The sequence below is a fragment of the Chiloscyllium plagiosum genome, unplaced genomic scaffold, assembly GCF_037043375.1.
Source record: "Chiloscyllium plagiosum isolate Xiang-an unplaced genomic scaffold, Cpla_swu_hap1 HiC_scaffold_3, whole genome shotgun sequence".
In the NCBI taxonomy this organism is placed as follows: Eukaryota; Metazoa; Chordata; class Chondrichthyes; order Orectolobiformes; family Hemiscylliidae; genus Chiloscyllium; species Chiloscyllium plagiosum.
Window position 1 is genome coordinate 142,132,842 of NW_028270141.1, and position 26,518 is coordinate 142,159,359.

General features: G+C 51.9%; 15 non-coding genes and 1 pseudogene across 15 annotated transcripts; all 16 read right to left on the minus strand.

Annotated features, from left to right (window-relative positions):
- Window positions 1–1,167: 1,167 nt before the first annotated feature.
- LOC148151702 (5S ribosomal RNA) lies at window positions 1,168–1,286 on the minus strand. Its single transcript, XR_015756638.1, has one exon. It is a non-coding gene; the product is annotated as a 5S ribosomal RNA (ribosomal RNA).
- A 1,547-nt stretch (window positions 1,287–2,833) lies between these two features.
- Window positions 2,834–2,942, minus strand: LOC148151703 (5S ribosomal RNA; annotated as a pseudogene).
- Window positions 2,943–4,488: 1,546 nt separating this feature from the next.
- On the minus strand, window positions 4,489–4,607 carry LOC148151704 (5S ribosomal RNA). Its single transcript, XR_015756698.1, has one exon. It is a non-coding gene; the product is annotated as a 5S ribosomal RNA (ribosomal RNA).
- A 1,546-nt stretch (window positions 4,608–6,153) lies between these two features.
- LOC148151705 (5S ribosomal RNA) lies at window positions 6,154–6,272 on the minus strand. Its single transcript, XR_015755770.1, has one exon. It is a non-coding gene; the product is annotated as a 5S ribosomal RNA (ribosomal RNA).
- A 1,546-nt stretch (window positions 6,273–7,818) lies between these two features.
- On the minus strand, window positions 7,819–7,937 carry LOC148151706 (5S ribosomal RNA). Its single transcript, XR_015755771.1, has one exon. It is a non-coding gene; the product is annotated as a 5S ribosomal RNA (ribosomal RNA).
- A 1,546-nt stretch (window positions 7,938–9,483) lies between these two features.
- LOC148151707 (5S ribosomal RNA) lies at window positions 9,484–9,602 on the minus strand. Its single transcript, XR_015756639.1, has one exon. It is a non-coding gene; the product is annotated as a 5S ribosomal RNA (ribosomal RNA).
- A 1,547-nt stretch (window positions 9,603–11,149) lies between these two features.
- Window positions 11,150–11,268, minus strand: LOC148151708 (5S ribosomal RNA). Its single transcript, XR_015756676.1, has one exon. It is a non-coding gene; the product is annotated as a 5S ribosomal RNA (ribosomal RNA).
- A 1,547-nt stretch (window positions 11,269–12,815) lies between these two features.
- LOC148151709 (5S ribosomal RNA) lies at window positions 12,816–12,934 on the minus strand. The gene has a single exon (XR_015755772.1). It is a non-coding gene; the product is annotated as a 5S ribosomal RNA (ribosomal RNA).
- Window positions 12,935–14,480: 1,546 nt separating this feature from the next.
- On the minus strand, window positions 14,481–14,599 carry LOC148151710 (5S ribosomal RNA). The gene has a single exon (XR_015755774.1). It is a non-coding gene; the product is annotated as a 5S ribosomal RNA (ribosomal RNA).
- Window positions 14,600–16,145: 1,546 nt separating this feature from the next.
- Window positions 16,146–16,264, minus strand: LOC148151711 (5S ribosomal RNA). The gene has a single exon (XR_015756640.1). It is a non-coding gene; the product is annotated as a 5S ribosomal RNA (ribosomal RNA).
- A 1,547-nt stretch (window positions 16,265–17,811) lies between these two features.
- LOC148151712 (5S ribosomal RNA) lies at window positions 17,812–17,930 on the minus strand. The gene has a single exon (XR_015755780.1). It is a non-coding gene; the product is annotated as a 5S ribosomal RNA (ribosomal RNA).
- A 1,546-nt stretch (window positions 17,931–19,476) lies between these two features.
- On the minus strand, window positions 19,477–19,595 carry LOC148151713 (5S ribosomal RNA). Its single transcript, XR_015755782.1, has one exon. It is a non-coding gene; the product is annotated as a 5S ribosomal RNA (ribosomal RNA).
- A 1,546-nt stretch (window positions 19,596–21,141) lies between these two features.
- Window positions 21,142–21,260, minus strand: LOC148151714 (5S ribosomal RNA). Its single transcript, XR_015755783.1, has one exon. It is a non-coding gene; the product is annotated as a 5S ribosomal RNA (ribosomal RNA).
- A 1,546-nt stretch (window positions 21,261–22,806) lies between these two features.
- LOC148151715 (5S ribosomal RNA) lies at window positions 22,807–22,925 on the minus strand. The gene has a single exon (XR_015756642.1). It is a non-coding gene; the product is annotated as a 5S ribosomal RNA (ribosomal RNA).
- Window positions 22,926–24,472: 1,547 nt separating this feature from the next.
- On the minus strand, window positions 24,473–24,591 carry LOC148151716 (5S ribosomal RNA). The gene has a single exon (XR_015755786.1). It is a non-coding gene; the product is annotated as a 5S ribosomal RNA (ribosomal RNA).
- A 1,546-nt stretch (window positions 24,592–26,137) lies between these two features.
- LOC148151717 (5S ribosomal RNA) lies at window positions 26,138–26,256 on the minus strand. The gene has a single exon (XR_015755789.1). It is a non-coding gene; the product is annotated as a 5S ribosomal RNA (ribosomal RNA).
- Between the last annotated feature and the right edge of the window lie 262 nt (window positions 26,257–26,518).

Below are 26,518 nucleotides of genomic sequence, written 5' to 3' on the forward strand. Positions count from 1 at the left end.
TGGTATTAGCAATAACATTCGCAAATTTCATCAGCTGGGTGGCAGGGTGAAATGTGATGAGGATCTTAGGAGATTACAGGGTGACCTGGACAAGTTAGGTGAGTGCTCAGATGCATGGCAGATGCACTTTCACGTGGATAAATGGATCCTTATCCACTTTGGTGGCAAGAACAGGAAGGCAGATTACCACCTAAGTGGAATCAATTTAGGTAAAGGGGCAGTACAGAGAGATCTGGGGGTTCTTGTACACCACTCAATGAAGGTAAGCATGCAGGTACAGCAGGTAGTGAAGAAGGCTAATAGCATGCTGGCCTTCATAACAAGAGGGATTGAGTATAGAAGCAAAGAGGTCCTTCTGCAGCTGTACAGGGCCCTGGTGAGACCACACCTGGAGTACTGTGTGCAGTTCTGGTCTCCAAATTTGAGGAGAGACATTCTGGCTATTGAGGGAATGCAGCGTAGGTTCACGAGGTCAATTCCTGGAATGGCGGGATTACCTTACACTGAAAGACTGGAGCGACTGGGCTTGTGTACCCTTGAGTTTAGAAGACTGAGAGGGGATCTGGTTGAGACATATAAGATGATCAAAGGATTGGACACTCTGGCGGCAGGCAACATGTTTCCGCTGCGGGGTGAGTGCCGAAACAGAGGACACAGCTTAAAAATACGGGGTAGACCATTTAGGACAGAGATGAGGAGAAACTTCTTCACCCAGAGAGTGGTGGCTGTGTGGAATGCTCTGCCCCAGAGGGCAGTGGAGGCCCAGTCTCTGGATTCATTTAAGAAAGAGTTGGATAGAGCTCTCAAGGATAGTGGAATCAAGGGTTATAGAGATAAGGCAGGAACAGGATACTGATTAAGGATGATCAGCCATGATCATATTGAATGGTGGTGCAGGCTGGAAGGGCAGAATGGCCAACTCCTGCACCTATTGTCTATTGTCCGCCTTTCCTGACTGCCACCCGCAGACAGCGTGCAGCCCCAATCCCTTTCTTTCCGCCTTTCTTGCTGATTTTGGCAGCGCTCCGCTCTCCTCCCCTCCGTGTCTCGTGCCTGCAGGAGACTGATGCCAGGCACAGCAGCAGCAGCAAAAATAACCTGCCGCTCCATTGCCTGGCACAAGACAAGTGCAGAGGGGTGACTTGAGCAGCCACTGCTGGCGGAAAAAGCCTACTGCACCTGGTATTCCCAGGCGGTCTCCCATCCAAGTACTAACCAGGCCTGAGTCTGCTTAGCTTCCGAGATCAGACGAGATCGGGCGTTTTCAGACTAGTATGGCCGTAGGCGCTGGCCCCTGCCTTTTCTCCCTACTTCAAGGCGTGCTGGCCAGCCACATTTTCTTTCTTGCTCTTTCTCTTTATCCCCTTTGGCTTTTTTTTCTCTTTTCTCTTTGCTCTTCCTCCTCCGTGCGTGCTTCCCTCCCTCCGTCCCTCCAGCTGCCTTTCAGGCCAGCCCTTGCCCACCAGGCTCCTGTAGTCTCCCACATCCCCACACAGGCCAACTGCAAGCCCTCCCCCTGCTTCATAGGGCCGCAGCCTGCATTCTCTCATCCTTCCACACTCCTCCACCCCTCCATTTCGGAATGCCGGGCACTGACCAGTGGGGTACCGCACGGATCAGTACTGGGACCGCAGCTTTTTACAATCTATCTTCAGGATATACAAGATGGTATTAGCAATAACATTCGCAAATTTCATCAGCTGGGTGGCAGGGTGAAATGTGATGAGGATGTTAGGAGATTACAGGGTGACCTGGACAAGTTAGGTGAGTGCTCAGATGCATGGCAGATGCACTTTCACGTGGATAAATGGATCCTTATCCACTTTGGTGGCAAGAACAGGAAGGCAGATTACCACCTAAGTGGAATCAATTTAGGTAAAGGGGCAGTACAGAGAGATCTGGGGGTTCTTGTACACCACTCAATGAAGGTAAGCATGCAGGTACAGCAGGTAGTGAAGAAGGCTAATAGCATGCTGGCCTTCATAACAAGAGGGATTGAGTATAGAAGCAAAGAGGTCCTTCTGCAGCTGTACAGGGCCCTGGTGAGACCACACCTGGAGTACTGTGTGCAGTTCTGGTCTCCAAATTTGAGGAGAGACATTCTGGCTATTGAGGGAATGCAGCGTAGGTTCACGAGGTCAATTCCTGGAATGGCGGGATTACCTTACACTGAAAGACTGGAGCGACTGGGCTTGTGTACCCTTGAGTTTAGAAGACTGAGAGGGGATCTGGTTGAGACATATAAGATGATCAAAGGATTGGACACTCTGGCGGCAGGCAACATGTTTCCGCTGCGGGGTGAGTGCCGAAACAGAGGACACAGCTTAAAAATACGGGGTAGACCATTTAGGACAGAGATGAGGAGAAACTTCTTCACCCAGAGAGTGGTGGCTGTGTGGAATGCTCTGCCCCAGAGGGCAGTGGAGGCCCAGTCTCTGGATTCATTTAAGAAAGAGTTGGATAGAGCTCTCAAGGATAGTGGAATCAAGGGTTATGGAGATAAGGCAGGAACAGGATACTGATTAAGGATGATCAGCCATGATCATATTGAATGGTGGTGCAGGCTGGAAGGGCAGAATGGCCAACTCCTGCACCTATTGTCTATTGTCCGCCTTTCCTGACTGCCACCCGCAGACAGCGTGCAGCCCCAATCCCTTTCTTTCCGCCTTTCTTGCTGATTTTGGCAGCGCTCCGCTCTCCTCCCCTCCGTGTCTCGTGCCTGCAGGAGACTGATGCCAGGCACAGCAGCAGCAGCAAAAATAACCTGCCGCTCCATTGCCTGGCACAAGACAAGTGCAGAGGGGTGACTTGAGCAGCCACTGCTGGCGGAAAAAGCCTACTGCACCTGGTATTCCCAGGCTGTCTCCCATCCAAGTACTAACCAGGCCTGAGTCTGCTTAGCTTCCGAGATCAGACGTTTTCAGACTAGTATGGCCGTAGGCGCTGGCCCCTGCCTTTTCTCCCTACTTCAAGGCGTGCTGGCCAGCCACATTTTCTTTCTTGCTCTTTCTCTTTATCCCCTTTGGCTTTTTTTTCTCTTTTCTCTTTGCTCTTCCTCCTCCGTGCGTGCTTCCCTCCCTCCGTCCCTCCAGCTGCCTTTCAGCCAGCCCTTGCCCACCAGGCTCCTGTAGTCTCCCACATCCCCACACAGGCCAACTGCAAGCCCTCCCCCTGCTTCATAGGGCCGCAGCCTGCATTCTCTCATCCTTCCACACTCCTCCACCCCTCCATTTCGGAATGCCGGGCACTGACCAGTGGGGTACCGCACGGATCAGTACTGGGACCGCAGCTTTTTACAATCTATCTTCAGGATATACAAGATGGTATTAGCAATAACATTCGCAAATTTCATCAGCTGGGTGGCAGGGTGAAATGTGATGAGGATGTTAGGAGATTACAGGGTGACCTGGACAAGTTAGGTGAGTACTCAGATGCATGGCAGATGCACTTTCACGTGGATAAATGGATCCTTATCCACTTTGGTGGCAAGAACAGGAAGGCAGATTACCACCTAAGTGGAATCAATTTAGGTAAAGGGGCAGTACAGAGAGATCTGGGGGTTCTTGTACACCACTCAATGAAGGTAAGCATGCAGGTACAGCAGGTAGTGAAGAAGGCTAATAGCATGCTGGCCTTCATAACAAGAGGGATTGAGTATAGAAGCAAAGAGGTCCTTCTGCAGCTGTACAGGGCCCTGGTGAGACCACACCTGGAGTACTGTGTGCAGTTCTGGTCTCCAAATTTGAGGAGAGACATTCTGGCTATTGAGGGAATGCAGCGTAGGTTCACGAGGTCAATTCCTGGAATGGCGGGATTACCTTACACTGAAAGACTGGAGCGACTGGGCTTGTGTACCCTTGAGTTTAGAAGACTGAGAGGGGATCTGGTTGAGACATATAAGATGATCAAAGGATTGGACACTCTGGCGGCAGGCAACATGTTTCCGCTGCGGGGTGAGTGCCGAAACAGAGGACACAGCTTAAAAATACGGGGTAGACCATTTAGGACAGAGATGAGGAGAAACTTCTTCACCCAGAGAGTGGTGGCTGTGTGGAATGCTCTGCCCCAGAGGGCAGTGGAGGCCCAGTCTCTGGATTCATTTAAGAAAGAGTTGGATAGAGCTCTCAAGGATAGTGGAATCAAGGGTTATGGAGATAAGGCAGGAACAGGATACTGATTAAGGATGATCAGCCATGATCATATTGAATGGTGGTGCAGGCTGGAAGGGCAGAATGGCCAACTCCTGCACCTATTGTCTATTGTCCGCCTTTCCTGACTGCCACCCGCAGACAGCGTGCAGCCCCAATCCCTTTCTTTCCGCCTTTCTTGCTGATTTTGGCAGCGCTCCGCTCTCCTCCCCTCCGTGTCTCGTGCCTGCAGGAGACTGATGCCAGGCACAGCAGCAGCAGCAAAAATAACCTGCCGCTCCATTGCCTGGCACAAGACAAGTGCAGAGGGGTGACTTGAGCAGCCACTGCTGGCGGAAAAAGCCTACTGCACCTGGTATTCCCAGGCGGTCTCCCATCCAAGTACTAACCAGGCCTGAGTCTGCTTAGCTTCCGAGATCAGACGAGATCGGGTGTTTTCCGACTAGTATGGCCGTAGGCGCTGGCCCCTGCCTTTTCTCCCTACTTCAAGGCGTGCTGGCCAGCCACATTTTCTTTCTTGCTCTTTCTCTTTATCCCCTTTGGCTTTTTTTTCTCTTTTCTCTTTGCTCTTCCTCCTCCGTGCGTGCTTCCCTCCCTCCGTCCCTCCAGCTGCCTTTCAGCCAGCCCTTGCCCACCAGGCTCCTGTAGTCTCCCACATCCCCACACAGGCCAACTGCAAGCCCTCCCCCTGCTTCATAGGGCCGCAGCCTGCATTCTCTCATCCTTCCACACTCCTCCACCCCTCCATTTCGGAATGCCAGGCACTGACCAGTGGGGTACCGCACGGATCAGTACTGGGACCGCAGCTTTTTACAATCTATCTTCAGGATATACAAGATGGTATTAGCAATAACATTCGCAAATTTCATCAGCTGGGTGGCAGGGTGAAATGTGATGAGGATCTTAGGAGATTACAGGGTGACCTGGACAAGTTAGGTGAGTGCTCAGATGCATGGCAGATGCACTTTCACGTGGATAAATGGATCCTTATCCACTTTGGTGGCAAGAACAGGAAGGCAGATTACCACCTAAGTGGAATCAATTTAGGTAAAGGGGCAGTACAGAGAGATCTGGGGGTTCTTGTACACCACTCAATGAAGGTAAGCATGCAGGTACAGCAGGTAGTGAAGAAGGCTAATAGCATGCTGGCCTTCATAACAAGAGGGATTGAGTATAGAAGCAAAGAGGTCCTTCTGCAGCTGTACAGGGCCCTGGTGAGACCACACCTGGAGTACTGTGTGCAGTTCTGGTCTCCAAATTTGAGGAGAGACATTCTGGCTATTGAGGGAATGCAGCGTAGGTTCACGAGGTCAATTCCTGGAATGGCGGGATTACCTTACACTGAAAGACTGGAGCGACTGGGCTTGTGTACCCTTGAGTTTAGAAGACTGAGAGGGGATCTGGTTGAGACATATAAGATGATCAAAGGATTGGACACTCTGGCGGCAGGCAACATGTTTCCGCTGCGGGGTGAGCGCCGAAACAGAGGACACAGCTTAAAAATACGGGGTAGACCATTTAGGACAGAGATGAGGAGAAACTTCTTCACCCAGAGAGTGGTGGCTGTGTGGAATGCTCTGCCCCAGAGGGCAGTGGAGGCCCAGTCTCTGGATTCATTTAAGAAAGAGTTGGATAGAGCTCTCAAGGATAGTGGAATCAAGGGTTATGGAGATAAGGCAGGAACAGGATACTGATTAAGGATGATCAGCCATGATCATATTGAATGGTGGTGCAGGCTGGAAGGGCAGAATGGCCAACTCCTGCACCTATTGTCTATTGTCCGCCTTTCCTGACTGCCACCCGCAGACAGCGTGCAGCCCCAATCCCTTTCTTTCCGCCTTTCTTGCTGATTTTGGCAGCGCTCCGCTCTCCTCCCCTCCGTGTCTCGTGCCTGCAGGAGACTGATGCCAGGCACAGCAGCAGCAGCAAAAATAACCTGCCGCTCCATTGCCTGGCACAAGACAAGTGCAGAGGGGTGACTTGAGCAGCCACTGCTGGCGGAAAAAGCCTACTGCACCTGGTACTCCCAGGCGGTCTCCCATCCAAGTACTAACCAGGCCTGAGTCTGCTTAGCTTCCGAGATCAGACAAGATCGGGCGTTTTCAGACTAGTATGGCCGTAGGCGCTGGCCCCTGCCTTTTCTCCCTACTTCAAGGCGTGCTGGCCAGCCACATTTTCTTTCTTGCTCTTTCTCTTTATCCCCTTTGGCTTTTTTTTCTCTTTTCTCTTTGCTCTTCCTCCTCCGTGCGTGCTTCCCTCCCTCCGTCCCTCCAGCTGCCTTTCAGCCAGCCCTTGCCCACCAGGCTCCTGTAGTCTCCCACATCCCCACACAGGCCAACTGCAAGCCCTCCCCCTGCTTCATAGGGCCGCAGCCTGCATTCTCTCATCCTTCCACACTCCTCCACCCCTCCATTTCGGAATGCCGGGCACTGACCAGTGGGGTACCGCACGGATCAGTACTGGGACTGCAGCTTTTTACAATCTATCTTCAGGATATACAAGATGGTATTAGCAATAACATTCGCAAATTTCATCAGCTGGGTGGCAGGGTGAAATGTGATGAGGATCTTAGGAGATTACAGGGTGACCTGGACAAGTTAGGTGAGTGCTCAGATGCATGGCAGATGCACTTTCACGTGGATAAATGGATCCTTATCCACTTTGGTGGCAAGAACAGGAAGGCAGATTACCACCTAAGTGGAATCAATTTAGGTAAAGGGGCAGTACAGAGAGATCTGGGGGTTCTTGTACACCACTCAATGAAGGTAAGCATGCAGGTACAGCAGGTAGTGAAGAAGGCTAATAGCATGCTGGCCTTCATAACAAGAGGGATTGAGTATAGAAGCAAAGAGGTCCTTCTGCAGCTGTACAGGGCCCTGGTGAGACCACACCTGGAGTACTGTGTGCAGTTCTGGTCTCCAAATTTGAGGAGAGACATTCTGGCTATTGAGGGAATGCAGCGTAGGTTCACGAGGTCAATTCCTGGAATGGCGGGATTACCTTACACTGAAAGACTGGAGCGACTGGGCTTGTGTACCCTTGAGTTTAGAAGACTGAGAGGGGATCTGGTTGAGACATATAAGATGATCAAAGGATTGGACACTCTGGCGGCAGGCAACATGTTTCCGCTGCGGGGTGAGTGCCGAAACAGAGGACACAGCTTAAAAATACGGGGTAGACCATTTAGGACAGAGATGAGGAGAAACTTCTTCACCCAGAGAGTGGTGGCTGTGTGGAATGCTCTGCCCCAGAGGGCAGTGGAGGCCCAGTCTCTGGATTCATTTAAGAAAGAGTTGGATAGAGCTCTCAAGGATAGTGGAATCAAGGGTTATGGAGATAAGGCAGGAACAGGATACTGATTAAGGATGATCAGCCATGATCATATTGAATGGTGGTGCAGGCTGGAAGGGCAGAATGGCCAACTCCTGCACCTATTGTCTATTGTCCGCCTTTCCTGACTGCCACCCGCAGACAGCGTGCAGCCCCAATCCCTTTCTTTCCGCCTTTCTTGCTGATTTTGGCAGCGCTCCGCTCTCCTCCCCTCCGTGTCTCGTGCCTGCAGGAGACTGATGCCAGGCACAGCAGCAGCAGCAAAAATAACCTGCCGCTCCATTGCCTGGCACAAGACAAGTGCAGAGGGGTGACTTGAGCAGCCACTGCTGGCGGAAAAAGCCTACTGCACCTGGTACTCCCAGGCGGTCTCCCATCCAAGTACTAACCAGGCCTGAGTCTGCTTAGCTTCCGAGATCAGACAAGATCGGGCGTTTTCAGACTAGTATGGCCGTAGGCGCTGGCCCCTGCCTTTTCTCCCTACTTCAAGGCGTGCTGGCCAGCCACATTTTCTTTCTTGCTCTTTCTCTTTATCCCCTTTGGCTTTTTTTTCTCTTTTCTCTTTGCTCTTCCTCCTCCGTGCGTGCTTCCCTCCCTCCGTCCCTCCAGCTGCCTTTCAGCCAGCCCTTGCCCACCAGGCTCCTGTAGTCTCCCACATCCCCACACAGGCCAACTGCAAGCCCTCCCCCTGCTTCATAGGGCCGCAGCCTGCATTCTCTCATCCTTCCACACTCCTCCACCCCTCCATTTCGGAATGCCAGGCACTGACCAGTGGGGTACCGCACGGATCAGTACTGGGACCGCAGCTTTTTACAATCTATCTTCAGGATATACAAGATGGTATTAGCAATAACATTCGCAAATTTCATCAGCTGGGTGGCAGGGTGAAATGTGATGAGGATCTTAGGAGATTACAGGGTGACCTGGACAAGTTAGGTGAGTGCTCAGATGCATGGCAGATGCACTTTCACGTGGATAAATGGATCCTTATCCACTTTGGTGGCAAGAACAGGAAGGCAGATTACCACCTAAGTGGAATCAATTTAGGTAAAGGGGCAGTACAGAGAGATCTGGGGGTTCTTGTACACCACTCAATGAAGGTAAGCATGCAGGTACAGCAGGTAGTGAAGAAGGCTAATAGCATGCTGGCCTTCATAACAAGAGGGATTGAGTATAGAAGCAAAGAGGTCCTTCTGCAGCTGTACAGGGCCCTGGTGAGACCACACCTGGAGTACTGTGTGCAGTTCTGGTCTCCAAATTTGAGGAGAGACATTCTGGCTATTGAGGGAATGCAGCGTAGGTTCACGAGGTCAATTCCTGGAATGGCGGGATTACCTTACACTGAAAGACTGGAGCGACTGGGCTTGTGTACCCTTGAGTTTAGAAGACTGAGAGGGGATCTGGTTGAGACATATAAGATGATCAAAGGATTGGACACTCTGGCGGCAGGCAACATGTTTCCGCTGCGGGGTGAGCGCCGAAACAGAGGACACAGCTTAAAAATACGGGGTAGACCATTTAGGACAGAGATGAGGAGAAACTTCTTCACCCAGAGAGTGGTGGCTGTGTGGAATGCTCTGCCCCAGAGGGCAGTGGAGGCCCAGTCTCTGGATTCATTTAAGAAAGAGTTGGATAGAGCTCTCAAGGATAGTGGAATCAAGGGTTATGGAGATAAGGCAGGAACAGGATACTGATTAAGGATGATCAGCCATGATCATATTGAATGGTGGTGCAGGCTGGAAGGGCAGAATGGCCAACTCCTGCACCTATTGTCTATTGTCCGCCTTTCCTGACTGCCACCCGCAGACAGCGTGCAGCCCCAATCCCTTTCTTTCCGCCTTTCTTGCTGATTTTGGCAGCGCTCCGCTCTCCTCCCCTCCGTGTCTCGTGCCTGCAGGAGACTGATGCCAGGCACAGCAGCAGCAGCAAAAATAACCTGCCGCTCCATTGCCTGGCACAAGACAAGTGCAGAGGGGTGACTTGAGCAGCCACTGCTGGCGGAAAAAGCCTACTGCACCTGGTATTCCCAGGCGGTCTCCCATCCAAGTACTAACCAGGCCTGAGTCTGCTTAGCTTCCGAGATCAGACGAGATCGGGCGTTTTCAGACTAGTATGGCCGTAGGCGCTGGCCCCTGCCTTTTCTCCCTACTTCAAGGCGTGCTGGCCAGCCACATTTTCTTTCTTGCTCTTTCTCTTTATCCCCTTTGGCTTTTTTTTCTCTTTTCTCTTTGCTCTTCCTCCTCCGTGCGTGCTTCCCTCCCTCCGTCCCTCCAGCTGCCTTTCAGGCCAGCCCTTGCCCACCAGGCTCCTGTAGTCTCCCACATCCCCACACAGGCCAACTGCAAGCCCTCCCCCTGCTTCATAGGGCCGCAGCCTGCATTCTCTCATCCTTCCACACTCCTCCACCCCTCCATTTCGGAATGCCGGGCACTGACCAGTGGGGTACCGCACGGATCAGTACTGGGACCGCAGCTTTTTACAATCTATCTTCAGGATATACAAGATGGTATTAGCAATAACATTCGCAAATTTCATCAGCTGGGTGGCAGGGTGAAATGTGATGAGGATGTTAGGAGATTACAGGGTGACCTGGACAAGTTAGGTGAGTGCTCAGATGCATGGCAGATGCACTTTCACGTGGATAAATGGATCCTTATCCACTTTGGTGGCAAGAACAGGAAGGCAGATTACCACCTAAGTGGAATCAATTTAGGTAAAGGGGCAGTACAGAGAGATCTGGGGGTTCTTGTACACCACTCAATGAAGGTAAGCATGCAGGTACAGCAGGTAGTGAAGAAGGCTAATAGCATGCTGGCCTTCATAACAAGAGGGATTGAGTATAGAAGCAAAGAGGTCCTTCTGCAGCTGTACAGGGCCCTGGTGAGACCACACCTGGAGTACTGTGTGCAGTTCTGGTCTCCAAATTTGAGGAGAGACATTCTGGCTATTGAGGGAATGCAGCGTAGGTTCACGAGGTCAATTCCTGGAATGGCGGGATTACCTTACACTGAAAGACTGGAGCGACTGGGCTTGTGTACCCTTGAGTTTAGAAGACTGAGAGGGGATCTGGTTGAGACATATAAGATGATCAAAGGATTGGACACTCTGGCGGCAGGCAACATGTTTCCGCTGCGGGGTGAGTGCCGAAACAGAGGACACAGCTTAAAAATACGGGGTAGACCATTTAGGACAGAGATGAGGAGAAACTTCTTCACCCAGAGAGTGGTGGCTGTGTGGAATGCTCTGCCCCAGAGGGCAGTGGAGGCCCAGTCTCTGGATTCATTTAAGAAAGAGTTGGATAGAGCTCTCAAGGATAGTGGAATCAAGGGTTATGGAGATAAGGCAGGAACAGGATACTGATTAAGGATGATCAGCCATGATCATATTGAATGGTGGTGCAGGCTGGAAGGGCAGAATGGCCAACTCCTGCACCTATTGTCTATTGTCCGCCTTTCCTGACTGCCACCCGCAGACAGCGTGCAGCCCCAATCCCTTTCTTTCCGCCTTTCTTGCTGATTTTGGCAGCGCTCCGCTCTCCTCCCCTCCGTGTCTCGTGCCTGCAGGAGACTGATGCCAGGCACAGCAGCAGCAGCAAAAATAACCTGCCGCTCCATTGCCTGGCACAAGACAAGTGCAGAGGGGTGACTTGAGCAGCCACTGCTGGCGGAAAAAGCCTACTGCACCTGGTACTCCCAGGCGGTCTCCCATCCAAGTACTAACCAGGCCTGAGTCTGCTTAGCTTCCGAGATCAGACGAGATCGGGCGTTTTCAGACTAGTATGGCCGTAGGCGCTGGCCCCTGCCTTTTCTCCCTACTTCAAGGCGTGCTGGCCAGCCACATTTTCTTTCTTGCTCTTTCTCTTTATCCCCTTTGGCTTTTTTTTCTCTTTTCTCTTTGCTCTTCCTCCTCCGTGCGTGCTTCCCTCCCTCCGTCCCTCCAGCTGCCTTTCAGGCCAGCCCTTGCCCACCAGGCTCCTGTAGTCTCCCACATCCCCACACAGGCCAACTGCAAGCCCTCCCCCTGCTTCATAGGGCCGCAGCCTGCATTCTCTCATCCTTCCACACTCCTCCACCCCTCCATTTCGGAATGCCGGGCACTGACCAGTGGGGTACCGCACGGATCAGTACTGGGACCGCAGCTTTTTACAATCTATCTTCAGGATATACAAGATGGTATTAGCAATAACATTCGCAAATTTCATCAGCTGGGTGGCAGGGTGAAATGTGATGAGGATGTTAGGAGATTACAGGGTGACCTGGACAAGTTAGGTGAGTGCTCAGATGCATGGCAGATGCACTTTCACGTGGATAAATGGATCCTTATCCACTTTGGTGGCAAGAACAGGAAGGCAGATTACCACCTAAGTGGAATCAATTTAGGTAAAGGGGCAGTACAGAGAGATCTGGGGGTTCTTGTACACCACTCAATGAAGGTAAGCATGCAGGTACAGCAGGTAGTGAAGAAGGCTAATAGCATGCTGGCCTTCATAACAAGAGGGATTGAGTATAGAAGCAAAGAGGTCCTTCTGCAGCTGTACAGGGCCCTGGTGAGACCACACCTGGAGTACTGTGTGCAGTTCTGGTCTCCAAATTTGAGGAGAGACATTCTGGCTATTGAGGGAATGCAGCGTAGGTTCACGAGGTCAATTCCTGGAATGGCGGGATTACCTTACACTGAAAGACTGGAGCGACTGGGCTTGTGTACCCTTGAGTTTAGAAGACTGAGAGGGGATCTGGTTGAGACATATAAGATGATCAAAGGATTGGACACTCTGGCGGCAGGCAACATGTTTCCGCTGCGGGGTGAGTGCCGAAACAGAGGACACAGCTTAAAAATACGGGGTAGACCATTTAGGACAGAGATGAGGAGAAACTTCTTCACCCAGAGAGTGGTGGCTGTGTGGAATGCTCTGCCCCAGAGGGCAGTGGAGGCCCAGTCTCTGGATTCATTTAAGAAAGAGTTGGATAGAGCTCTCAAGGATAGTGGAATCAAGGGTTATGGAGATAAGGCAGGAACAGGATACTGATTAAGGATGATCAGCCATGATCATATTGAATGGTGGTGCAGGCTGGAAGGGCAGAATGGCCAACTCCTGCACCTATTGTCTATTGTCCGCCTTTCCTGACTGCCACCCGCAGACAGCGTGCAGCCCCAATCCCTTTCTTTCCGCCTTTCTTGCTGATTTTGGCAGCGCTCCGCTCTCCTCCCCTCCGTGTCTCGTGCCTGCAGGAGACTGATGCCAGGCACAGCAGCAGCAGCAAAAATAACCTGCCGCTCCATTGCCTGGCACAAGACAAGTGCAGAGGGGTGACTTGAGCAGCCACTGCTGGCGGAAAAAGCCTACTGCACCTGGTACTCCCAGGCGGTCTCCCATCCAAGTACTAACCAGGCCTGAGTCTGCTTAGCTTCCGAGATCAGACAAGATCGGGCGTTTTCAGACTAGTATGGCCGTAGGCGCTGGCCCCTGCCTTTTCTCCCTACTTCAAGGCGTGCTGGCCAGCCACATTTTCTTTCTTGCTCTTTCTCTTTATCCCCTTTGGCTTTTTTTTCTCTTTTCTCTTTGCTCTTCCTCCTCCGTGCGTGCTTCCCTCCCTCCGTCCCTCCAGCTGCCTTTCAGCCAGCCCTTGCCCACCAGGCTCCTGTAGTCTCCCACATCCCCACACAGGCCAACTGCAAGCCCTCCCCCTGCTTCATAGGGCCGCAGCCTGCATTCTCTCATCCTTCCACACTCCTCCACCCCTCCATTTCGGAATGCCGGGCACTGACCAGTGGGGTACCGCACGGATCAGTACTGGGACCGCAGCTTTTTACAATCTATCTTCAGGATATACAAGATGGTATTAGCAATAACATTCGCAAATTTCATCAGCTGGGTGGCAGGGTGAAATGTGATGAGGATCTTAGGAGATTACAGGGTGACCTGGACAAGTTAGGTGAGTGCTCAGATGCATGGCAGATGCACTTTCACGTGGATAAATGGATCCTTATCCACTTTGGTGGCAAGAACAGGAAGGCAGATTACCACCTAAGTGGAATCAATTTAGGTAAAGGGGCAGTACAGAGAGATCTGGGGGTTCTTGTACACCACTCAATGAAGGTAAGCATGCAGGTACAGCAGGTAGTGAAGAAGGCTAATAGCATGCTGGCCTTCATAACAAGAGGGATTGAGTATAGAAGCAAAGAGGTCCTTCTGCAGCTGTACAGGGCCCTGGTGAGACCACACCTGGAGTACTGTGTGCAGTTCTGGTCTCCAAATTTGAGGAGAGACATTCTGGCTATTGAGGGAATGCAGCGTAGGTTCACGAGGTCAATTCCTGGAATGGCGGGATTACCTTACACTGAAAGACTGGAGCGACTGGGCTTGTGTACCCTTGAGTTTAGAAGACTGAGAGGGGATCTGGTTGAGACATATAAGATGATCAAAGGATTGGACACTCTGGCGGCAGGCAACATGTTTCCGCTGCGGGGTGAGTGCCGAAACAGAGGACACAGCTTAAAAATACGGGGTAGACCATTTAGGACAGAGATGAGGAGAAACTTCTTCACCCAGAGAGTGGTGGCTGTGTGGAATGCTCTGCCCCAGAGGGCAGTGGAGGCCCAGTCTCTGGATTCATTTAAGAAAGAGTTGGATAGAGCTCTCAAGGATAGTGGAATCAAGGGTTATGGAGATAAGGCAGGAACAGGATACTGATTAAGGATGATCAGCCATGATCATATTGAATGGTGGTGCAGGCTGGAAGGGCAGAATGGCCAACTCCTGCACCTATTGTCTATTGTCCGCCTTTCCTGACTGCCACCCGCAGACAGCGTGCAGCCCCAATCCCTTTCTTTCCGCCTTTCTTGCTGATTTTGGCAGCGCTCCGCTCTCCTCCCCTCCGTGTCTCGTGCCTGCAGGAGACTGATGCCAGGCACAGCAGCAGCAGCAAAAATAACCTGCCGCTCCATTGCCTGGCACAAGACAAGTGCAGAGGGGTGACTTGAGCAGCCACTGCTGGCGGAAAAAGCCTACTGCACCTGGTACTCCCAGGCGGTCTCCCATCCAAGTACTAACCAGGCCTGAGTCTGCTTAGCTTCCGAGATCAGACAAGATCGGGCGTTTTCAGACTAGTATGGCCGTAGGCGCTGGCCCCTGCCTTTTCTCCCTACTTCAAGGCGTGCTGGCCAGCCACATTTTCTTTCTTGCTCTTTCTCTTTATCCCCTTTGGCTTTTTTTTCTCTTTTCTCTTTGCTCTTCCTCCTCCGTGCGTGCTTCCCTCCCTCCGTCCCTCCAGCTGCCTTTCAGCCAGCCCTTGCCCACCAGGCTCCTGTAGTCTCCCACATCCCCACACAGGCCAACTGCAAGCCCTCCCCCTGCTTCATAGGGCCGCAGCCTGCATTCTCTCATCCTTCCACACTCCTCCACCCCTCCATTTCGGAATGCCAGGCACTGACCAGTGGGGTACCGCACGGATCAGTACTGGGACCGCAGCTTTTTACAATCTATCTTCAGGATATACAAGATGGTATTAGCAATAACATTCGCAAATTTCATCAGCTGGGTGGCAGGGTGAAATGTGATGAGGATCTTCGGAGATTACAGGGTGACCTGGACAAGTTAGGTGAGTGCTCAGATGCATGGCAGATGCACTTTCACGTGGATAAATGGATCCTTATCCACTTTGGTGGCAAGAACAGGAAGGCAGATTACCACCTAAGTGGAATCAATTTAGGTAAAGGGGCAGTACAGAGAGATCTGGGGGTTCTTGTACACCACTCAATGAAGGTAAGCATGCAGGTACAGCAGGTAGTGAAGAAGGCTAATAGCATGCTGGCCTTCATAACAAGAGGGATTGAGTATAGAAGCAAAGAGGTCCTTCTGCAGCTGTACAGGGCCCTGGTGAGACCACACCTGGAGTACTGTGTGCAGTTCTGGTCTCCAAATTTGAGGAGAGACATTCTGGCTATTGAGGGAATGCAGCGTAGGTTCACGAGGTCAATTCCTGGAATGGCGGGATTACCTTACACTGAAAGACTGGAGCGACTGGGCTTGTGTACCCTTGAGTTTAGAAGACTGAGAGGGGATCTGGTTGAGACATATAAGATGATCAAAGGATTGGACACTCTGGCGGCAGGCAACATGTTTCCGCTGCGGGGTGAGCGCCGAAACAGAGGACACAGCTTAAAAATACAAGGTAGACCATTTAGGACAGAGATGAGGAGAAACTTCTTCACCCAGAGAGTGGTGGCTGTGTGGAATGCTCTGCCCCAGAGGGCAGTGGAGGCCCAGTCTCTGGATTCATTTAAGAAAGAGTTGGATAGAGCTCTCAAGGATAGTGGAATCAAGGGTTATGGAGATAAGGCAGGAACAGGATACTGATTAAGGATGATCAGCCATGATCATATTGAATGGTGGTGCAGGCTGGAAGGGCAGAATGGCCAACTCCTGCACCTATTGTCTATTGTCCGCCTTTCCTGACTGCCACCCGCAGACAGCGTGCAGCCCCAATCCCTTTCTTTCCGCCTTTCTTGCTGATTTTGGCAGCGCTCCGCTCTCCTCCCCTCCGTGTCTCGTGCCTGCAGGAGACTGATGCCAGGCACAGCAGCAGCAGCAAAAATAACCTGCCGCTCCATTGCCTGGCACAAGACAAGTGCAGAGGGGTGACTTGAGCAGCCACTGCTGGCGGAAAAAGCCTACTGCACCTGGTATTCCCAGGCGGTCTCCCATCCAAGTACTAACCAGGCCTGAGTCTGCTTAGCTTCCGAGATCAGACGAGATCGGGCGTTTTCAGACTAGTATGGCCGTAGGCGCTGGCCCCTGCCTTTTCTCCCTACTTCAAGGCGTGCTGGCCAGCCACATTTTCTTTCTTGCTCTTTCTCTTTATCCCCTTTGGCTTTTTTTTCTCTTTTCTCTTTGCTCTTCCTCCTCCGTGCGTGCTTCCCTCCCTCCGTCCCTCCAGCTGCCTTTCAGGCCAGCCCTTGCCCACCAGGCTCCTGTAGTCTCCCACATCCCCACACAGGCCAACTGCAAGCCCTCCCCCTGCTTCATAGGGCCGCAGCCTGCATTCTCTCATCCTTCCACACTCCTCCACCCCTCCATTTCGGAATGCCGGGCACTGACCAGTGGGGTACCGCACGGATCAGTACTGGGACCGCAGCTTTTTACAATCTATCTTCAGGATATACAAGATGGTATTAGCAATAACATTCGCAAATTTCATCAGCTGGGTGGCAGGGTGAAATGTGATGAGGATGTTAGGAGATTACAGGGTGACCTGGACAAGTTAGGTGAGTGCTCAGATGCATGGCAGATGCACTTTCACGTGGATAAATGGATCCTTATCCACTTTGGTGGCAAGAACAGGAAGGCAGATTACCACCTAAGTGGAATCAATTTAGGTAAAGGGGCAGTACAGAGAGATCTGGGGGTTCTTGTACACCACTCAATGAAGGTAAGCATGCAGGTACAGCAGGTAGTGAAGAAGGCTAATAGCATGCTGGCCTTCATAACAAGAGGGATTGAGTATAGAAGCAAAGAGGTCCTTCTGCAGCTGTACAGGGCCCTGGTGAGACCACACCTGGAGTACTGTGTGCAGTTCTGGTCTCCAAATTTGAGGAGAGACATTCTGGCTATTGAGGGAATGCAGCGTAGGTTCACGAGGTCAATTCCTGGAATGGCGGGATTACCTTACACTGAAAGACTGGAGCGACTGGGCTTGTGTACCCTTGAGTTTAGAAGACTGAGAGGGGATCTGGTTGAGACATATAAGATGATCAAAGGATTGGACACTCTGGCGGCAGGCAACATGTTTCCGCTGCGGGGTGAGTGCCGAAACAGAGGACACAGCTTAAAAATACGGGGTAGACCATTTAGGACAGAGATGAGGAGAAACTTCTTCACCCAGAGAGTGGTGGCTGTGTGGAATGCTCTGCCCCAGAGGGCAGTGGAGGCCCAGTCTCTGGATTCATTTAAGAAAGAGTTGGATAGAGCTCTCAAGGATAGTGGAATCAAGGGTTATGGAGATAAGGCAGGAACAGGATACTGATTAAGGATGATCAGCCATGATCATATTGAATGGTGGTGCAGGCTGGAAGGGCAGAATGGCCAACTCCTGCACCTATTGTCTATTGTCCGCCTTTCCTGACTGCCACCCGCAGACAGCGTGCAGCCCCAATCCCTTTCTTTCCGCCTTTCTTGCTGATTTTGGCAGCGCTCCGCTCTCCTCCCCTCCGTGTCTCGTGCCTGCAGGAGACTGATGCCAGGCACAGCAGCAGCAGCAAAAATAACCTGCCGCTCCATTGCCTGGCACAAGACAAGTGCAGAGGGGTGACTTGAGCAGCCACTGCTGGCGGAAAAAGCCTACTGCACCTGGTACTCCCAGGCGGTCTCCCATCCAAGTACTAACCAGGCCTGAGTCTGCTTAGCTTCCGAGATCAGACAAGATCGGGCGTTTTCAGACTAGTATGGCCGTAGGCGCTGGCCCCTGCCTTTTCTCCCTACTTCAAGGCGTGCTGGCCAGCCACATTTTCTTTCTTGCTCTTTCTCTTTATCCCCTTTGGCTTTTTTTTCTCTTTTCTCTTTGCTCTTCCTCCTCCGTGCGTGCTTCCCTCCCTCCGTCCCTCCAGCTGCCTTTCAGCCAGCCCTTGCCCACCAGGCTCCTGTAGTCTCCCACATCCCCACACAGGCCAACTGCAAGCCCTCCCCCTGCTTCATAGGGCCGCAGCCTGCATTCTCTCATCCTTCCACACTCCTCCACCCCTCCATTTCGGAATGCCGGGCACTGACCAGTGGGGTACCGCACGGATCAGTACTGGGACTGCAGCTTTTTACAATCTATCTTCAGGATATACAAGATGGTATTAGCAATAACATTCGCAAATTTCATCAGCTGGGTGGCAGGGTGAAATGTGATGAGGATGTTAGGAGATTACAGGGTGACCTGGACAAGTTAGGTGAGTGCTCAGATGCATGGCAGATGCACTTTCACGTGGATAAATGGATCCTTATCCACTTTGGTGGCAAGAACAGGAAGGCAGATTACCACCTAAGTGGAATCAATTTAGGTAAAGGGGCAGTACAGAGAGATCTGGGGGTTCTTGTACACCACTCAATGAAGGTAAGCATGCAGGTACAGCAGGTAGTGAAGAAGGCTAATAGCATGCTGGCCTTCATAACAAGAGGGATTGAGTATAGAAGCAAAGAGGTCCTTCTGCAGCTGTACAGGGCCCTGGTGAGACCACACCTGGAGTACTGTGTGCAGTTCTGGTCTCCAAATTTGAGGAGAGACATTCTGGCTATTGAGGGAATGCAGCGTAGGTTCACGAGGTCAATTCCTGGAATGGCGGGATTACCTTACACTGAAAGACTGGAGCGACTGGGCTTGTGTACCCTTGAGTTTAGAAGACTGAGAGGGGATCTGGTTGAGACATATAAGATGATCAAAGGATTGGACACTCTGGCGGCAGGCAACATGTTTCCGCTGCGGGGTGAGTGCCGAAACAGAGGACACAGCTTAAAAATACGGGGTAGACCATTTAGGACAGAGATGAGGAGAAACTTCTTCACCCAGAGAGTGGTGGCTGTGTGGAATGCTCTGCCCCAGAGGGCAGTGGAGGCCCAGTCTCTGGATTCATTTAAGAAAGAGTTGGATAGAGCTCTCAAGGATAGTGGAATCAAGGGTTATGGAGATAAGGCAGGAACAGGATACTGATTAAGGATGATCAGCCATGATCATATTGAATGGTGGTGCAGGCTGGAAGGGCAGAATGGCCAACTCCTGCACCTATTGTCTATTGTCCGCCTTTCCTGACTGCCACCCGCAGACAGCGTGCAGCCCCAATCCCTTTCTTTCCGCCTTTCTTGCTGATTTTGGCAGCGCTCCGCTCTCCTCCCCTCCGTGTCTCGTGCCTGCAGGAGACTGATGCCAGGCACAGCAGCAGCAGCAAAAATAACCTGCCGCTCCATTGCCTGGCACAAGACAAGTGCAGAGGGGTGACTTGAGCAGCCACTGCTGGCGGAAAAAGCCTACTGCACCTGGTACTCCCAGGCGGTCTCCCATCCAAGTACTAACCAGGCCTGAGTCTGCTTAGCTTCCGAGATCAGACAAGATCGGGCGTTTTCAGACTAGTATGGCCGTAGGCGCTGGCCCCTGCCTTTTCTCCCTACTTCAAGGCGTGCTGGCCAGCCACATTTTCTTTCTTGCTCTTTCTCTTTATCCCCTTTGGCTTTTTTTTCTCTTTTCTCTTTGCTCTTCCTCCTCCGTGCGTGCTTCCCTCCCTCCGTCCCTCCAGCTGCCTTTCAGCCAGCCCTTGCCCACCAGGCTCCTGTAGTCTCCCACATCCCCACACAGGCCAACTGCAAGCCCTCCCCCTGCTTCATAGGGCCGCAGCCTGCATTCTCTCATCCTTCCACACTCCTCCACCCCTCCATTTCGGAATGCCAGGCACTGACCAGTGGGGTACCGCACGGATCAGTACTGGGACCGCAGCTTTTTACAATCTATCTTCAGGATATACAAGATGGTATTAGCAATAACATTCGCAAATTTCATCAGCTGGGTGGCAGGGTGAAATGTGATGAGGATCTTAGGAGATTACAGGGTGACCTGGACAAGTTAGGTGAGTGCTCAGATGCATGGCAGATGCACTTTCACGTGGATAAATGGATCCTTATCCACTTTGGTGGCAAGAACAGGAAGGCAGATTACCACCTAAGTGGAATCAATTTAGGTAAAGGGGCAGTACAGAGAGATCTGGGGGTTCTTGTACACCACTCAATGAAGGTAAGCATGCAGGTACAGCAGGTAGTGAAGAAGGCTAATAGCATGCTGGCCTTCATAACAAGAGGGATTGAGTATAGAAGCAAAGAGGTCCTTCTGCAGCTGTACAGGGCCCTGGTGAGACCACACCTGGAGTACTGTGTGCAGTTCTGGTCTCCAAATTTGAGGAGAGACATTCTGGCTATTGAGGGAATGCAGCGTAGGTTCACGAGGTCAATTCCTGGAATGGCGGGATTACCTTACACTGAAAGACTGGAGCGACTGGGCTTGTGTACCCTTGAGTTTAGAAGACTGAGAGGGGATCTGGTTGAGACATATAAGATGATCAAAGGATTGGACACTCTGGCGGCAGGCAACATGTTTCCGCTGCGGGGTGAGCGCCGAAACAGAGGACACAGCTTAAAAATACGGGGTAGACCATTTAGGACAGAGATGAGGAGAAACTTCTTCACCCAGAGAGTGGTGGCTGTGTGGAATGCTCTGCCCCAGAGGGCAGTGGAGGCCCAGTCTCTGGATTCATTTAAGAAAGAGTTGGATAGAGCTCTCAAGGATAGTGGAATCAAGGGTTATGGAGATAAGGCAGGAACAGGATACTGATTAAGGATGATCAGCCATGATCATATTGAATGGTGGTGCAGGCTGGAAGGGCAGAATGGCCAACTCCTGCACCTATTGTCTATTGTCCGCCTTTCCTGACTGCCACCCGCAGACAGCGTGCAGCCCCAATCCCTTTCTTTCCGCCTTTCTTGCTGATTTTGGCAGCGCTCCGCTCTCCTCCCCTCCGTGTCTCGTGCCTGCAGGAGACTGATGCCAGGCACAGCAGCAGCAGCAAAAATAACCTGCCGCTCCATTGCCTGGCACAAGACAAGTGCAGAGGGGTGACTTGAGCAGCCACTGCTGGCGGAAAAAGCCTACTGCACCTGGTACTCCCAGGCGGTCTCCCATCCAAGTACTAACCAGGCCTGAGTCTGCTTAGCTTCCGAGATCAGACAAGATCGGGCGTTTTCAGACTAGTATGGCCGTAGGCGCTGGCCCCTGCCTTTTCTCCCTACTTCAAGGCGTGCTGGCCAGCCACATTTTCTTTCTTGCTCTTTCTCTTTATCCCCTTTGGCTTTTTTTTCTCTTTTCTCTTTGCTCTTCCTCCTCCGTGCGTGCTTCCCTCCCTCCGTCCCTCCAGCTGCCTTTCAGCCAGCCCTTGCCCACCAGGCTCCTGTAGTCTCCCACATCCCCACACAGGCCAACTGCAAGCCCTCCCCCTGCTTCATAGGGCCGCAGCCTGCATTCTCTCATCCTTCCACACTCCTCCACCCCTCCATTTCGGAATGCCAGGCACTGACCAGTGGGGTACCGCACGGATCAGTACTGGGACCGCAGCTTTTTACAATCTATCTTCAGGATATACAAGATGGTATTAGCAATAACATTCGCAAATTTCATCAGCTGGGTGGCAGGGTGAAATGTGATGAGGATCTTAGGAGATTACAGGGTGACCTGGACAAGTTAGGTGAGTGCTCAGATGCATGGCAGATGCACTTTCACGTGGATAAATGGATCCTTATCCACTTTGGTGGCAAGAACAGGAAGGCAGATTACCACCTAAGTGGAATCAATTTAGGTAAAGGGGCAGTACAGAGAGATCTGGGGGTTCTTGTACACCACTCAATGAAGGTAAGCATGCAGGTACAGCAGGTAGTGAAGAAGGCTAATAGCATGCTGGCCTTCATAACAAGAGGGATTGAGTATAGAAGCAAAGAGGTCCTTCTGCAGCTGTACAGGGCCCTGGTGAGACCACACCTGGAGTACTGTGTGCAGTTCTGGTCTCCAAATTTGAGGAGAGACATTCTGGCTATTGAGGGAATGCAGCGTAGGTTCACGAGGTCAATTCCTGGAATGGCGGGATTACCTTACACTGAAAGACTGGAGCGACTGGGCTTGTGTACCCTTGAGTTTAGAAGACTGAGAGGGGATCTGGTTGAGACATATAAGATGATCAAAGGATTGGACACTCTGGCGGCAGGCAACATGTTTCCGCTGCGGGGTGAGCGCCGAAACAGAGGACACAGCTTAAAAATACGGGGTAGACCATTTAGGACAGAGATGAGGAGAAACTTCTTCACCCAGAGAGTGGTGGCTGTGTGGAATGCTCTGCCCCAGAGGGCAGTGGAGGCCCAGTCTCTGGATTCATTTAAGAAAGAGTTGGATAGAGCTCTCAAGGATAGTGGAATCAAGGGTTATGGAGATAAGGCAGGAACAGGATACTGATTAAGGATGATCAGCCATGATCATATTGAATGGTGGTGCAGGCTGGAAGGGCAGAATGGCCAACTCCTGCACCTATTGTCTATTGTCCGCCTTTCCTGACTGCCACCCGCAGACAGCGTGCAGCCCCAATCCCTTTCTTTCCGCCTTTCTTGCTGATTTTGGCAGCGCTCCGCTCTCCTCCCCTCCGTGTCTCGTGCCTGCAGGAGACTGATGCCAGGCACAGCAGCAGCAGCAAAAATAACCTGCCGCTCCATTGCCTGGCACAAGACAAGTGCAGAGGGGTGACTTGAGCAGCCACTGCTGGCGGAAAAAGCCTACTGCACCTGGTATTCCCAGGCGGTCTCCCATCCAAGTACTAACCAGGCCTGAGTCTGCTTAGCTTCCGAGATCAGACGAGATCGGGCGTTTTCAGACTAGTATGGCCGTAGGCGCTGGCCCCTGCCTTTTCTCCCTACTTCAAGGCGTGCTGGCCAGCCACATTTTCTTTCTTGCTCTTTCTCTTTATCCCCTTTGGCTTTTTTTTCTCTTTTCTCTTTGCTCTTCCTCCTCCGTGCGTGCTTCCCTCCCTCCGTCCCTCCAGCTGCCTTTCAGGCCAGCCCTTGCCCACCAGGCTCCTGTAGTCTCCCACATCCCCACACAGGCCAACTGCAAGCCCTCCCCCTGCTTCATAGGGCCGCAGCCTGCATTCTCTCATCCTTCCACACTCCTCCACCCCTCCATTTCGGAATGCCGGGCACTGACCAGTGGGGTACCGCACGGATCAGTACTGGGACCGCAGCTTTTTACAATCTATCTTCAGGATATACAAGATGGTATTAGCAATAACATTCGCAAATTTCATCAGCTGGGTGGCAGGGTGAAATGTGATGAGGATGTTAGGAGATTACAGGGTGACCTGGACAAGTTAGGTGAGTGCTCAGATGCATGGCAGATGCACTTTCACGTGGATAAATGGATCCTTATCCACTTTGGTGGCAAGAACAGGAAGGCAGATTACCACCTAAGTGGAATCAATTTAGGTAAAGGGGCAGTACAGAGAGATCTGGGGGTTCTTGTACACCACTCAATGAAGGTAAGCATGCAGGTACAGCAGGTAGTGAAGAAGGCTAATAGCATGCTGGCCTTCATAACAAGAGGGATTGAGTATAGAAGCAAAGAGGTCCTTCTGCAGCTGTACAGGGCCCTGGTGAGACCACACCTGGAGTACTGTGTGCAGTTCTGGTCTCCAAATTTGAGGAGAGACATTCTGGCTATTGAGGGAATGCAGCGTAGGTTCACGAGGTCAATTCCTGGAATGGCGGGATTACCTTACACTGAAAGACTGGAGCGACTGGGCTTGTGTACCCTTGAGTTTAGAAGACTGAGAGGGGATCTGGTTGAGACATATAAGATGATCAAAGGATTGGACACTCTGGCGGCAGGCAACATGTTTCCGCTGCGGGGTGAGTGCCGAAACAGAGGACACAGCTTAAAAATACGGGGTAGACCATTTAGGACAGAGATGAGGAGAAACTTCTTCACCCAGAGAGTGGTGGCTGTGTGGAATGCTCTGCCCCAGAGGGCAGTGGAGGCCCAGTCTCTGGATTCATTTAAGAAAGAGTTGGATAGAGCTCTCAAGGATAGTGGAATCAAGGGTTATGGAGATAAGGCAGGAACAGGATACTGATTAAGGATGATCAGCCATGATCATATTGAATGGTGGTGCAGGCTGGAAGGGCAGAATGGCCAACTCCTGCACCTATTGTCTATTGTCCGCCTTTCCTGACTGCCACCCGCAGACAGCGTGCAGCCCCAATCCCTTTCTTTCCGCCTTTCTTGCTGATTTTGGCAGCGCTCCGCTCTCCTCCCCTCCGTGTCTCGTGCCTGCAGGAGACTGATGCCAGGCACAGCAGCAGCAGCAAAAATAACCTGCCGCTCCATTGCCTGGCACAAGACAAGTGCAGAGGGGTGACTTGAGCAGCCACTGCTGGCGGAAAAAGCCTACTGCACCTGGTACTCCCAGGCGGTCTCCCATCCAAGTACTAACCAGGCCTGAGTCTGCTTAGCTTCCGAGATCAGACAAGATCGGGCGTTTTCAGACTAGTATGGCCGTAGGCGCTGGCCCCTGCCTTTTCTCCCTACTTCAAGGCGTGCTGGCCAGCCACATTTTCTTTCTTGCTCTTTCTCTTTATCCCCTTTGGCTTTTTTTTCTCTTTTCTCTTTGCTCTTCCTCCTCCGTGCGTGCTTCCCTCCCTCCGTCCCTCCAGCTGCCTTTCAGCCAGCCCTTGCCCACCAGGCTCCTGTAGTCTCCCACATCCCCACACAGGCCAACTGCAAGCCCTCCCCCTGCTTCATAGGGCCGCAGCCTGCATTCTCTCATCCTTCCACACTCCTCCACCCCTCCATTTCGGAATGCCAGGCACTGACCAGTGGGGTACCGCACGGATCAGTACTGGGACCGCAGCTTTTTACAATCTATCTTCAGGATATACAAGATGGTATTAGCAATAACATTCGCAAATTTCATCAGCTGGGTGGCAGGGTGAAATGTGATGAGGATCTTAGGAGATTACAGGGTGACCTGGACAAGTTAGGTGAGTGCTCAGATGCATGGCAGATGCACTTTCACGTGGATAAATGGATCCTTATCCACTTTGGTGGCAAGAACAGGAAGGCAGATTACCACCTAAGTGGAATCAATTTAGGTAAAGGGGCAGTACAGAGAGATCTGGGGGTTCTTGTACACCACTCAATGAAGGTAAGCATGCAGGTACAGCAGGTAGTGAAGAAGGCTAATAGCATGCTGGCCTTCATAACAAGAGGGATTGAGTATAGAAGCAAAGAGGTCCTTCTGCAGCTGTACAGGGCCCTGGTGAGACCACACCTGGAGTACTGTGTGCAGTTCTGGTCTCCAAATTTGAGGAGAGACATTCTGGCTATTGAGGGAATGCAGCGTAGGTTCACGAGGTCAATTCCTGGAATGGCGGGATTACCTTACACTGAAAGACTGGAGCGACTGGGCTTGTGTACCCTTGAGTTTAGAAGACTGAGAGGGGATCTGGTTGAGACATATAAGATGATCAAAGGATTGGACACTCTGGCGGCAGGCAACATGTTTCCGCTGCGGGGTGAGTGCCGAAACAGAGGACACAGCTTAAAAATACGGGGTAGACCATTTAGGACAGAGATGAGGAGAAACTTCTTCACCCAGAGAGTGGTGGCTGTGTGGAATGCTCTGCCCCAGAGGGCAGTGGAGGCCCAGTCTCTGGATTCATTTAAGAAAGAGTTGGATAGAGCTCTCAAGGATAGTGGAATCAAGGGTTATGGAGATAAGGCAGGAACAGGATACTGATTAAGGATGATCAGCCATGATCATATTGAATGGTGGTGCAGGCTGGAAGGGCAGAATGGCCAACTCCTGCACCTATTGTCTATTGTCCGCCTTTCCTGACTGCCACCCGCAGACAGCGTGCAGCCCCAATCCCTTTCTTTCCGCCTTTCTTGCTGATTTTGGCAGCGCTCCGCTCTCCTCCCCTCCGTGTCTCGTGCCTGCAGGAGACTGATGCCAGGCACAGCAGCAGCAGCAAAAATAACCTGCCGCTCCATTGCCTGGCACAAGACAAGTGCAGAGGGGTGACTTGAGCAGCCACTGCTGGCGGAAAAAGCCTACTGCACCTGGTACTCCCAGGCGGTCTCCCATCCAAGTACTAACCAGGCCTGAGTCTGCTTAGCTTCCGAGATCAGACAAGATCGGGCGTTTTCAGACTAGTATGGCCGTAGGCGCTGGCCCCTGCCTTTTCTCCCTACTTCAAGGCGTGCTGGCCAGCCACATTTTCTTTCTTGCTCTTTCTCTTTATCCCCTTTGGCTTTTTTTTCTCTTTTCTCTTTGCTCTTCCTCCTCCGTGCGTGCTTCCCTCCCTCCGTCCCTCCAGCTGCCTTTCAGCCAGCCCTTGCCCACCAGGCTCCTGTAGTCTCCCACATCCCCACACAGGCCAACTGCAAGCCCTCCCCCTGCTTCATAGGGCCGCAGCCTGCATTCTCTCA